This window comes from Stenella coeruleoalba, assembly GCF_951394435.1.
Source record: "Stenella coeruleoalba genome assembly, chromosome: 6".
NCBI classification, from domain to species: domain Eukaryota; kingdom Metazoa; phylum Chordata; class Mammalia; order Artiodactyla; family Delphinidae; genus Stenella; species Stenella coeruleoalba.
The window spans coordinates 33264435-33278436 of record NC_137151.1 but is presented as its reverse complement, the minus strand read 5'-3'; the positions used below and the strand labels follow the sequence as shown (position 1 = coordinate 33278436).

The following is a 14002-nucleotide window of genomic DNA, read 5'->3' as shown; positions in this document are numbered from 1 at the left end:
GCAAATGGCAGAACTTCATTTTTTTATATGGTTGAGTAATATTCCATATATGTGTGTGCGTGTGTGTGTGTGTGTGTGTGTGTATATATATATATATATATATATAAAATCACTTCTTTATCCATTTATCTATTGAGGGACACTTAGACTGCTTCCATATCTTGACTATTGTAAATAATGCTGCTATGAACATTGGGGTTCATTTATCTTTACAAATTAGTGTTCTCACTGTTGATTTTCTTTTTCTTGTTTTTTATTTTTTTTTTGCTGTATGCAGCCTCTCATTGTTGTGGCCTCTCCCGTGGCGGAGCACAGGCTCCGGACGCACAGGCCCAGCGGCCATGGCTCACGGGCCCAGCTGCTCCGTGGCATGCGGGATCCTCCCAGACCGGGGCACGAACCCGTGTCCCCTGCATCGGCAGGCGGACTTTCAACCACTGCGCCACCAGGGAAGCCCTTCACTGTTGATTTTAACAATTTGTTTCCTAGTGCTTAGAAGACCGATCAGTTTTCAATAGTCATCCAATAAACATAGGCTTGGGTATGGGGGAAGAAGGGCAACTACAATCCACAGAGTACTGAGTACTTGGTACAATCCTGCCTAATTTAAAAAATAATCTTGAAAGAAATTTAATTTTATAAACAGGGAGTGGTACAGGTAACTTGGCTAAGGTCACATAGAAGAAAAACCCAGGGTAGTGGAGTGCTTCAAAACATGTTTTCTTGTAATTCTAACTAGGCAAAGTAAAGCTCAATATAATCTCCATGGCTAGGAGGGCTATGTCAAAGGAAATAGACTCTTTTACACATTAATAATTCTTTAGGATGATGATGGAAATTTTCATCAAATGGTGCTATGGGTTAAAAAAAAAACTATTGAAAAGTTCTGGATTAGATGGTATGACTCTCTGATACCCTACATCTTGTTTGCCCCACCTCTACCCTCCCTCCCTTCCACCATTGGCCAAGACAAACCGGGATGACTGCTAAAGTATTAGCAGAAATTTTTCTTTGGCATAATTGATAACTCAATATTGGGAAGGGGAATTGGAGAAACATTTTTCCACGGACCTCTGCTCTTTCACTGATCCAGGAAAGCTGAGTCCCCTGAGCTTCAGGGAATAGATCAAGGCCGATTTTTTTCCACCTGGGTTCCATGAACTATAGACTACACATCACCTCATACCTTTCCTCTGTAGTCTTGTTTGACCAGGTTGACTGCTAGGCTTGAATTGTGTTTCAACTGCATAAAAGCTGAACTGTCCTGTGTGACACATTTGATCTCTCTGAACCTCCATTTCCTCATCTATAAAGTAAGAAGGATAATATGAGTACTCCTAAGGTGGTCTTTGAAATACTTAAATGAGATAATGCATTTAAAGCCTCCAGCACATGGGATCTTATATAAATGCTTGGTCATGTTCCAAGTATAAATTTGTTTTATGCGTAGGAAGACAGAACTAATCAACTAGAATCAGGACTAGGAAGACCTAGACATTTAATCTGTAATTTGGCCACTGGTCAAGGTGGAATCTGAGTTCCAGACTGAATTCCAGGTGCCTCGACGTGGAGCATCTCTCTGGTTAGGAGAAGCAGGAATAAGACCTAATAACAATCCTTGACCTTGCCTGCTAAGTTCTTAAATTCCAAGTGCTATCCTGCTTAGGCTTTCTCCTGGGGACCCTGAAACACCCCTGGTTTCAGAAAACAGGATCTTTGCTGTCCACCCCCCTTTCAGGTGGGAGTACTTCCATTCTGTGAGAACCCAAAAGTCCAGGTCACCGTCTTGGTAACAGATGATCAGCTTTTCCAGCTGATGATCTGGTGCCCAAGACTCGTGTACTCCCTGAATGCCCAGCCGGCATTGTCCTGTGTCTCCTTTCTGTGAGCTCAGCCTCTCTTGAACGGAAGCCAGCTGAACTTTGTGAAAGTGACCTCAGGACTACTCGCATTTACATTTCCAACTTTTTTTTTCTCTTTGGCATTTTGTTTCTATTTTTTATGCTCCTTTTCTTGTATTTTATATATCCTTATAAGCCATCTGCCATCCTTTCTGGAATGAGATGGCATATAAATACATACACAGATGCATACATAAAATGTATGCTGAGATTTGAGAGAGACATTAAACACAAATGCATCCCTCTAGGTTACTGATATTCAAGAGAGTGACAGGGAGGAAAAAGAGCTCTAATTTTCAAAATATACATCATAGTATTTTTTTCTGATCCCTCCCTACCCCGACTCCCAGGTTTCCAGGTAACATGAGAATCATGGTGGAGGGTGGATTCATATCTTGAAAAATTCAGGTGATTCTGATGCACCTCTTTGCCTCCCATTCCTCCACCCAGAGCTCAGAGCCACATCTCCAGGTTTTCTCAGCTCTGTCCCTGTGTTTGGTCAGCAAGCAGCTCAGTCTGCCAGAGTAGCTCATCTCTCCATGGAAATGCCATCCTGGAGCGTTATGCCCTTGGCTTTTAAAGCAGGATAATATAAGAAACAGACAAGGTAGTTGAAGGGCATTTCTGAATCTTTTGCAAAGCTTTAGATGAGGCCATAGTCTGTTATATGACCAAATGTCACCTAAATAAAGATTTCTCATCACAATCCGTGCAATAGTCAGTGTTTGAGAAAATTTTGACTCTCCAGGAAATCTTGAATATCTATAGAGGAGGAGAATTGCAGTGCCCATCATGCTGTCATTTTCCCCCCTCATTATCTACCAGGGGATTCTATTCAATGCAGCAAATACTGAAGGCTGGATACCATGTTACATACGGGGCTGTAAAGATCAGCAGGGCCAGTTCTGGGCTCCGGAACATTTACAGTCTATGAAATGCAGAGTGAAATACATGTTCCATTATAGCTATGCTTTTCTCAGATTCCTCTTATAATGATATTTCCCTTCCTTCTCAGTAGTTTCTCTAAGGCTTTGTTGTCTGAATTTAAAAAAATTTATCTCTACAGAATTTTAAAGGTTACTTTCCATTTACAGTTATTACAAAATATTGGCTATATTCCTCACGTTGTACAGTACATCCTTGAGCCTATCTTACACCTAATAGTTGTTGTCTGAATTTTTTAATACCCTGTTTTTGGTTTTTGGTTTCTTCCCCTAGTGGAAGATAGACTTTTGGAGGGTTTCCTGTTTTGTTTGTTTTTGACTGTTCGCTGTCCTCTATTTTGTATCACCCTTTATCCCCTTCTCAGAGCAAAGTCTCTTTATAAAAGCCTCCTGTGCAATGTAACCCCTCCTCCATGGCCACAGCTGAATGGACTGGAGCTGACCACCTGACCCAAGCTGGGCCAATCAGGTTTTTCATACTGGGAATCTAGAGTTGGAAATCTGAGAAACAAGTCAGGTGGTCTTGGGGGCTGAGGTTACCACTTTGAGGTGACTGTGGTGGAACTCAGGGTGGTAAGAAAGTGAGACAGGAATGATGATCAGAGGAGGAGACTGAATTAAACACCCAAGAAAAGCTGACATGAAAGACCACATAGAATGAAGGAAAAATGGGTATGAGCCCAAGAGGGTGAGAAAAGCAGATGGTGGCACATGAAAGTTCTCTTGATTATTTCTATTTTCTCAGTGAAATGAAAGGTGAGGTCTTCAGCTGAGACTAGGGAGGGGAAGGAGGTGGGCAGCTTGAGAGGAGAGAAGGTGGTGTGAATTACTCATCATGCAATGGGGGAGTGAATTGACTCAGGGAACGTGGAAGGCATGACGACCAGCACTACAGGCTCACTGGAGTGACTAAATGGGGACAAGTCATCCTGGTTGTCTGCTTTTCTCTGACCACTTTCAGCTGTGTGGGTAGGGAGCTTCCAACTGAGCCTGACAGAGCAAGAGAGGAGCAAAGGAGTCGACTGTGTCTGGGAAGGAATGATTCTAATAATGGACCATGGAATCTAATGAGGGAGCTTCAGATACAAGTGGACAGTGAAATGATGGCAGGGTTCGTGATCCTAACGTGGTCAAAGAATCAGTGATACTGGAGTAGAGAGGGAATAAGCTCTAGATAAAAGAGTGTGTTTGAGAATTTGTGTTTGAGAACACATTTGTAAATAGATCGTGGAAGGGTGTGGTAAACGGTAATGATAAAGAATAAAGGGGGGGTGAGCAGAAGTAGGGAGGACAAAATAAGTGGAGATGAGAAATTGGCGAAACTGGGAGGTAAAAGTCCTGAGGTATCATCTATGTGAATACTGAAATTATCAAGTGTTGTACAGGAGTATTAGAGGGAGAGAGAGGCAAACAAAGACCTTTACATGGCTCTGATAAGATGGTACAATATGGTGCTTATATAAGCTTCAAAGAAGTCGTGTGTGTGTGTGTGTGTGTGTGTGTGTGTGTGTGTGTGTGTGTGTGTACAGGAGGAATGAAGCTCTGAAAGTTGCAATGAAGAGGAAGGAGGACACGTTTCCCACTTATAGGCTCAGTGGTTGGAGAGGAGTGTGATAAATCTAGGACTTGAGAGGGCTGCAGGGGTGGCGGAAAGTCCTCAGGGAAGAGCCTGGCTTCAGCCAGGGCTACAAGAAGGAAACATTCAGCTGTTAAGGATGGAAGTGATTTTGCTGATGATGGACCATGAGTTTCAGAGGGCACAATGAAAGAGTTTGAAGAAACAGGAAACTGGATTTGATTAGGGGATGTTTTGTACTTTATGGGGGGTGAGAGTCCAGGTGAAGAAGAAAGACCTGGGATTGTGGAATCATGTGGTGACTTAGGGAAACAGGAATGTAGGCTCAGATGGGAGAGGCATTGATGGTCTCCTACTGGAAGGTAGAAAATCTACTGTAAATGTATCCTCGTTTTTTTCTTTTCTTATATCCTCCTTGTTGAAAGTATGTTTTTGGGCAGATGGTAGCAGTGAGAAGGAAATCCTGGGGAAGGGGTGCTTTGCGGTGTTCCTGATGGTGGAGGCATGGCTGGGTAGGCATGGTGGGGTAGGGGCGTGGGACATAGGAGCAGGCACGTGACACATGTTCAACCAATCACAGACCCCCAGCTCCCATCAGAGATGGTCTCTAACACAGGAAACCAGTATCCAGTTTTTAGTGATCTTTTTCCACATCCTTGCTATAGCTCCACTATCTCTTATCTCTTATTCTGAAATCCTCCTCCTCTGAAAACCAAAAGGTTTTACATTATGCATTCAGTGGCAAAGTCTGACCTGACCTGAACTAACAAGAAAATTTATATTAACATGATTACCTTGAAAGTGTGAATATTCAAACATCTTACCATAAAAAAATGAATCAGTTTGATGATGGAGTGCTGCTCCACACTCCACTGGCAGTGATACATAATATATTATATATATACCCTGTATTATGTTTTTAAAATCTGACTCCTAAGGTCTTGCATAGAGGTTTTTGGATTTATACACCTAATCAAGTGTGTAAAAGCTTCTCCCAAGCCACTCAAAGGTGGGGCAGCTTCATGGGACTTGGCCCCACCTGGGAACACTGTGAGGACTCCCAGGTCCTGGGGGGTCCTGTGTGCTTGACCTGCTTATTCTCCATTCCTGCTTCTAGTCTCTTCCTCTACAGGCTGAAACAGGGTGGTAAGAGAAGCAAAAATGCATGCTTTCAAAGAAGCTATAACTATTTACAATAGCCAAGACATAGAAGCAACATAAATGTTCATCGACAGATGAATGCATAAAGAAGATGTGGTGTGTATATATACACAATGGAATATTACTCAGCCATAAAAAAGAATGAAACAATGCCATTTGTAACAATGTGGATGGACCTAGAGATTATCATGCTAAGTGAAGTAAGTCAGAGAAAGACAAATATCATATGAAATCACTTCTATGTGGAACCTAAAAAGATGATGCACATGAACTTATTTACAAAATAGAAATAGGCTCACAGACATAGAAAACAAACTTATGGTTTTCAACAGGGAAAGAGGTAGGGGAAGGGATAAATTAGGAGTTTGGATTTAGCAGATATAAACTACTATATATAAAATACATAAACAACAAGGACCTACTGTATGAGCACAGGGAACTATATTCAATATCTTGTAACAACCTATAATGGAAAAGAATCTGAAAAAGAGTGTATATATACATACATATATATGTGTGTGTGTATATATATGAATCACTTTGCTGTACACCTGAAATTAACACATTTGTAAATCAACTATACTTCAATAAAAAAATAAAAGCTATAAACCTCCATATTTCTCCTCTATTGCTGAAAGAGAAGGAATTGTTTTTTATAAGCTTGTATTCTGCGTTTTTTAATCCTTTATTGAAGTATAACACAAATAGAAAATGCACAAAATGTAAACCCACATTTTTATGAGTTATCACAAAGGAAAAACCTGTGTATTCACCAAGACCTAGAACACAGCCAATCATCCTTATGTTCTACCCACATGCGACCCCTCCCCTCCTTCCCGAAGGTAATCACTATCCTGACCTTTGGTAATGTAATTTAGGGTTTTTTTTTTAAACATCTTTATTGGAGTATAATTGCTTTACAATATTGTGTTAGTTTCTGCTGTATAACAAAGTGAGTCAGCTATATGTATACATACATCCCCATATCCCCTCCCTGTTGCATCTCCCTCCCATCCTCCCTATGCCACCCTCTAGATGGTCACAAAGCATCGAGCTGATCTCCCTGTGCTATGCGGTTGCTTCCCACTAGGCTATCTATTTTACATTTGGTATTGTATATACGTCAATGCTACCCTCTCACTTCGTCCCAGCTTACACTTCCCCCTCCCTGTGTCCTCAAGTCCATCCTTTACGTCTGTGTCTTTATTCCTGGTCTGCCCCTAGGTTCATCAGAACCACTTTTTTTTAGATTCCATATATATGTGTTAGCATACGGTATTTGTTTTTCTCTTTCTGACTTACTTCACTCTGTATGACAGACTCTAGGTCCTTCCACCTCACTACAAATAGCTCAATTTCACTTCTTTTTATGGCTGGGTAATATTCCATTGCATACGTGTGCCACATCTTTATCCATTCATCTGTCGATGGACATTTAGGTTGGTTCCCCGTCCTGGCTATTGTAAACAGTGCTGCAATGAACATTGTGGTACATGACTCTTTTTGAATTATAGTTTTCTCAGGGTATATGCCCAGTAGTGGGATTGCTGGGTCATATGGTAGTTGTATTTTTAGTTTTTTAAGGAACCTCCATACTGTTCTCCATAGTGGCTGTATTGATTTACACTCCCACCAACAGTGCAAGACAGTTCCCTTTAAGAGAAGGAATTTTAATTTGGGTGTTGAAATTCGTACCCACTAGAGATGCCAGGGCTGCTGGTGGCCTTGGTTCCTGCCATTAGAGAAAACTGTCTTTAGAGAGTGAAGGTGAAGCCAAGTTTTAAAGACAGCAATGGTGGGAGGCAGGACTGGAAAGTAGGTCCTGACTCTGTTCCAGTCCTGGCATCTATTATTTCTGAGCCCCCAAAATCCTCATCTCCTGCTTAAGCTGGTTCAAGTGTCCTGTTCCTACATGAAACCGCAGGGATGTCCTTCCAGGCAGGCAGTGTAAAGTGACAGGGATCCCTGTACCTGGGGATGTTGGGCATCTTAGAAGATAGGTAGCTGTGAGTGTCATGGCAGTGTGTCAGCCAATAGCAAAGTCTCAACTTCTGGGCTGGGCTTCAGGATGGGAATCAAGTCCTGGAGAGAGAGAAGAGGGAGCCGACAGTCCCAGAGGAACTGGGGTCCTAAGCGAGTTCCAGGTCAAAGACTCAGGGTCATGAGGCAAATGTAGATATCCGAGTGCTACCCTCAGCCAAGCAGGGTCTAAGGTGCTGGACCCAGAAGCCCAGATGGGGTCCCTGGTAGGCATCACTGATAGGTAGTCTCTGGTGCATAGAAATAAAGAGTCAGTCTCAGGGGTAGCATCTGGGTTGAAACCCAATAATAAAAATCAATCAGCTTGTCCTAAGTAGTAGTTATCATTTGAAAGAGGCTAGGTAGGTGGATATGGTAACATGTACAGATAGAAGAGAAGAGAAGCAGATGAGAGAAAAGATCTTCAAAGAAGAACGAAAGAGGTAGAGTCTGGAAAAATTCCTGAGCTGAAGAGAACATAGGTATGGCTGCTTTTGATAGGCTGTCTGTGGCTCAAGTTGTGGGTATAAAGAAAGCTGCTAAAGGTAATAATTCATTGGAGAAAACAGAAGCACAATGGTCAGAACTGGGGCACAGGATCAGGGCTGAACAGGACTCAAGGATGAGCCAGATGGTTGATGTGGTAACTTACACTCATGGCCCCCAGTAAGCCATGTCTCTCAATGTTCATACTCTTGTTTGGTCCCGCCCATAGTGACTCTGGGCTCAGCCAGGTAAATTGCTTTGGCCAATGAGATGTCAACAAGTGTGATAAATGAGAGGACCGATAAGCACTTGTACGTCGAATCTACGCTCTTAGAATGCTCCTTCTTTGAACTGCGAGGCCACCATGCTGTGAGGAAGCCCAAGGTAGCCATGTAAGTCCCCGGATTGGCCAGTCCCCCAAATGAAGCCCCAGTTATCATGGAGCAGAAATGAGTCTTCTCCATTGTGTCCACCCAATTTCCTGACTCATAGCATTGTGAGCAAATCAAGTGATTGTTGCTTTAGGCCACTAAGTTTGGGGCCCTTTGTTATACAGCAATAGGTAATCAAAACAGGTGGCCTCCTACATATAGAGCTCCCATCTCAGGTCAGAATTGACCCTAGAGCTGGTGGGGTGGGGGGTGAGAGGTGTGGGAAGAGAACAACCAAGCAACCTCCAAACAACCAAGGAACCTCCGTACTGTTCTCCATAGTGACTGTATCAATTTACATTCCCACCAACAGTGCAGGAGGGTTCCCTTTTCATCACACCCTTTCCAGCATTTTTTGTTTCTAGATTTTTTGATAATGGCCATTCTGACTGGCGTGAGGTGATACCTCATTGTAGTTTTGATTTGCACTTCTCTCATAATTAGTGATGTTGAGTATCTTTTCATGTGCCTCTTGGTCATCTGTATGTCTTCCTTGGTGAAATGTCTATTTAGGTCTTCCGTCCATGGAGCTCAATAGCAAAAATTAATCACGTAACTGTTTGTGAGAGCTTTTCAGTAAGTTCAGTTACTTGTAGCTGAAAGTGCATTAACAATACAGGCTTGTGCTCTTTCTTTTTAATTTATGGAATTAAAATTCACAAAATAACATGGGTGTTTACTGCAAGCTGGAAATTCTGTAAATAAAAATGTTTGCAAACACTTTCCATCTTCAATGGGGAGGCTCTATCCTTGTCTCCATACTTTCTCCCTACCTGATCCCCTCAGTACCAATTTCTGAAATGCACTAGGATGCAGCAGGGAGCCAGGCTGGTAATTTTAGAGCATTACAGCCATGCAGAATTATTATGGGTTATGTGTGTTCATCTTGAACTAAGACAGACCTTTTGGTTCCAATTGTCATCTTGCGACCCAAGTGGGCGATACCCATTTATCCTTACTACCAAGGGCTTTGAGGAGGACACCAGGTATAAACACTTCTCCTATCCCTTCTTGCTCAGTGCCTAACACACCTGCTGACTTTTCCCTCTGGTACCTGAAACTTTAAAAAGGCAAGAAAAGACATACATCAATATGTTGAATAACTGTATCTTCCAAATATCATATTATGGTTTTCTAGACATACAAATGTGTACAATAGCCTTGTGCAAAAACAGAAGTACAGTTTATAACACCATTTCCATCTGACATGTTCTGCTACAGAGAAGACTCTGTATTACATTCCCTAATGTTTCCCCAACATATTCTCTACCTGAGTATCAAACAACTGTAAGATGCTGTTATAGAAATTAGTAGTTATTTATCTGTAATTGTCTTCAGCTTTGACTGTATCTATAATAAGCCACTGTGCTGAGGTCGTTAAACTCTAAATAAATCAGAGGATGGGGATGACTAGTATCTATCCCCACTACTGGGTGACAACTCAAAGCTTGTCCTTATTACTCACTCTGGGGTGTCTTCCCAAAGAAAGATCCTTATTACTGATCCCAAAGACAGATCAGCAAGGCTGTGTTATTTGGGGAAAGCTGACACCTGTGAACGCAGAAGGACAGCAATGATCAATGGAGCATCCCCATCATTCATCACTGGGAAAACCTAGAGAGGGAAAATGTGCCCTATTTCCTCCCACTGCCTTTAGTGGAACACAGTCTCATCGCTCCATCTCTTTTCTGAGCCTGTGCTAGAGCAAATATTTTTTGGATGTGCACAATTTGAAGCGACCCCGTTAAGTCAGGATAGCAAATGTTGTAATGCATTTACCCCCATGCCCTTGGAGAAGAGGGATGAATGTTGCAGGTGGGCTTCCTAGGTAGAGACTGACAGAGCCTTAACGAGGTTTAGAACAGTAGGTCAAGGTCCTTTCTCAGAAGAGAACCACAGACTCTACCTCCACTTGGTGTGGTAGATATATTAGAAACGCAAGGGTCTGCACTAAGTTTGCAGCTGGAAGCAGGGCAGTTCTTGGAACACTTAAGTCAGAGTTCTTTCCTCTGATGAGTGCTGCTATTCCAGGAAGACTCTAGGTGAGGCAACTCAAGTGTTCAGTGGGTTCCATATTTTAATCTTCATCATTTGGTTGGCACTTGCTCTTATCCTATTTCCATCCCTTTCTTTTCACTCTTAGGCCCAGATGTCTTCAAGCTACAGGACTTCTTCCATAGACAATCAGAGGGTATCTGGTCACTACAGCCTCACATGCTACCAGAAGCCAAGCGGGATAAGAAATGCTAGCAACTCCTTTTGTCCATGGAAAGAAGATGGTGCAAGGGAATTCCTGTTAGTTCAAGTAAGAATATGTTGAGTACCACATACTGGCGAGGCCCTCAGAGGACACAAAGACGAATGAAGCATGGCCCAACTCAGATACCTCACTGTCTAGAGCAAGGATTGGCAAACTACATCTGAGGGCTGAGGACTGCTGCCTGTTTTTGTAAATAAAGTTTTATTAGAACATAACCATGCACACTCATTTACATATGGCCTATGGCTACTTTCCCTCTATAATGACAGAGCTGAGCAGTTGTAACAAAGATCATATGGCCCACAAAGCCTATGATATTTACTATCTGGCCCTTTACAGAAGATGTTTGCCCACCTCTGTACAATTCAGTGATTTTGGGCATATTTACAGAGTTATTGCAATTGTCACCACTATTGAGTTTCAGAACGTTTTCATCACCCCAGGAGAAACCCTGTGTTTGTTAGCAGCCAACCCCTTAGCCCCTGGCAACCACTAATTTAATATCTATCTCTATGGATATGCCCATTCCTGACATTTCATATAAATGGAGTAATGTAATATATGGCCTTTTGTTTCTGTCTTCTTTCACTGAATATACTGTTTTCCCGGTTCATCCATGTTGCAGCATGGATCAGTACTCCATTTCTTTTTATTGCCAAATAATATTCCATTGTGTGGATATACCACATTTTTCTTATTCATCAGTTGATGGATATTTGGGTTGTCTCCACTTTGGGGCTATTATTGGTAATGCTGCAATGAACATTTGTGTACAGGTTTTGTGTGGACATAGGTTTTCAATCCTCTTGGGTATATAACTAGGCATGGAATTGCTGGGTCATATTATACAATAACTATATGTTTAACATTTTGAGGAAGTAGTGAACTGTTTCACAAAGCAAATACACTCTTTTACAATCCTAGCAGCAATGTATGAAGTTTCCTATTTCTCCACATTCTTGCTAACACTTGTTACTGTCCGTCTTTTTTTTAAAATATATTTATTTAGTTGTTTTAATTTTTAGCTGTGTTAGGTTTTCGTTGCTGCGCATGGGCTTTCTCTAGTTGCGGTGAGCGGGAGCTACTCTTCGTTGCAGTGCGTGGGCTTCTAATTGCGGTAACTTCTCTTGTTGTGGAGCACGGGCTCTAGGTGCGTGGGCTGCAGTAGTTGTAGCTTGCGGGCTCAAGAACACAGGCTCAGTAGTTGTGGCACACGGGCTTAGTTGCTCTGCGGCATGTGAGATCTTCCCGGGCCAGGGCTCGAACACATGTCCCTTGCATTGGTAGGCAGATTCTTAACCACTGCACCACCAGGGAAGCTCTGTCCGTCTTTTCGATTCTAGCCATCCTACTGGGTATGAAGTGGTATCTTATTGTGATTTTCCCTCGTGATGAATGATGTTGAAAATTTCAGGTGACTACTGGCCATCTGTACACTTTCTTTGGAGAGATGTCTATCACATTCTTTGCCTACTTTAAAATTGGGTTATTTGTCTTTTTATTGCTGCATTGTAAGAGTTCTTCACATATTCTTCATCCTAGTCACTTATCAGATATATGATTTGCAAATATGTTCTCCCATTCTGTGGGCTGTCTTTTCACTTTTTTGATGATATCCTTAGAAGTTTCTTTTGTCACTTGTGCTTTTGGTGCCATACCTAAGAAACTGTTGCCTAATCCAATGTCACAAAGGTTTATTCCCACATGTTTTCTAAGAGTGTTATGGCTTTAGCTTTTACATTTAGGTCTATCATCCATTTTGAGTTAATTTTTGTATATAGTGTGAAGCTGGGGCCCAAGTTCAATCTTTTGCATGTGACACTGTTTGTCGAAAAGATTATTCCTTCCCTATTGAATTGTCTTTACATCTTTGTTGAAAGTCAATCAACTGTAAATGTGAGGGTCTATTCCTTGATTCTCAGTTCTATTCCATTGATCTATATGTCTACCCTTACGTTTGTACCACACTGTCTTCATTACTGAAGTTTTGTAATTGAGAAGTGTGAGTCCTCCAACTTTATTCTTCCGTTTCAAGATTGTTTCAGCTATTGTGGATTCTTTGCATTTATGTATGAATTTTAAGATAATTTTTAAATTTCTGCAAAAAAAAAAAAAGCCAGCTGGGATTTTTGATAGGGATTGTATTAATCTATAGATCAGCTTGGGGAGTATTCTAGGATTGGTGTTCATCCTTTTGCTGTCAAAATGTGAGAATGGGTCACCTGGGTAACTTTCCTCAGTGATTCCCAACAGTTTTGAGCATCAAAATTCCTCTATAATGCAAAACATTACTGTTGACTGCTCAAAGGATAAAAATTGTACTTTTAAAATTAATAGCAACCGTTTATTGCCTAAATACATAAGGACAAAAACTATTTTGAATTTGATAATGATTTTATGTGAATTTGTCAGTTCATAATAACATCTATATATAATTCAGAAATCATAAGGCATAATGTGGAGAGATGTGAAGTACTCTGTCTTAAGTCAATGTATGGTGTAATTATGGAGTCTTTGTACCATATGCAAAATGACTCCCATTTTGAGAACCTCTGGTCAACATAGAAGTCCTTCTTAGGCAGCATTCCATCTTTCTGTACAGAATGCCTCAGCCACAGAAGGAAGCTTGGCCAGTACTGGCCCCTGAGAACTAAGTAACAATGCCAATTAGCCCACAATCAACCCAGTTCTTGTGATGACTTGATTTTCTTGTGGGGGAAGGAAATCCCATACTGAGTTGCTGCCCCTGCTGTCTCAGGCCGACCATGCTGATTGCCTCACCTGGCTTTGGAATCCTTGTCCCCAAAATGAGCCAACAATTGAGCTAATTGGCAGTAATGCTCAGATGAACAAATCAGCCACAAAGACACCTTAACATGTTTGCTTTGATAACTCCAATTACCAGTCTTTATAAAAATAGAAAACAAGCAAACAAATCTCATGAGAACATTCTAATCTTTCCTGCTGCTACCATTTTTCTTTATATTTGGAACAAAGTGAAGAAATGAAAAAAATTCTTTTTTTTTTTTGAGTCAAGGAGCTCTACTGAAGAAAAAGAATGATGTACATTGATTGCTTACAACTGCCCACAAAGACGTTTGACGTTTTATTCTCTTTTACTTGGAAAGATCCACTTTGCCATATTTTAATTGAAAGGTCACTGATTTTAGAATAAGAATATTTAAGCTCAAGTCTCAAATCCCTGTCTTGCTGGTCTCCGTTTC

At 41.4% G+C, this 14002-nt stretch overlaps 1 protein-coding gene across 5 annotated transcripts in view; it reads right to left on the bottom strand.

Moving 5' to 3' along the window:
- Window positions 1-14002, bottom strand: part of MGAT5 (alpha-1,6-mannosylglycoprotein 6-beta-N-acetylglucosaminyltransferase) — a 581503-nt gene that overhangs the window by 486800 nt on the left and 80701 nt on the right. For 4 of the 5 annotated variants that reach the window (XM_079924992.1, XM_079924998.1, XM_079924995.1 and 1 more), the window contains one exon: window positions 1187-1306. The exons of the other annotated variant lie outside the window; for it this stretch is intronic. The gene's annotated coding sequence lies outside the window, so the exon portion shown is untranslated. The remainder of the gene's footprint in view (window positions 1-1186; window positions 1307-14002) is intronic. 5 annotated transcript variants of the gene reach the window in all.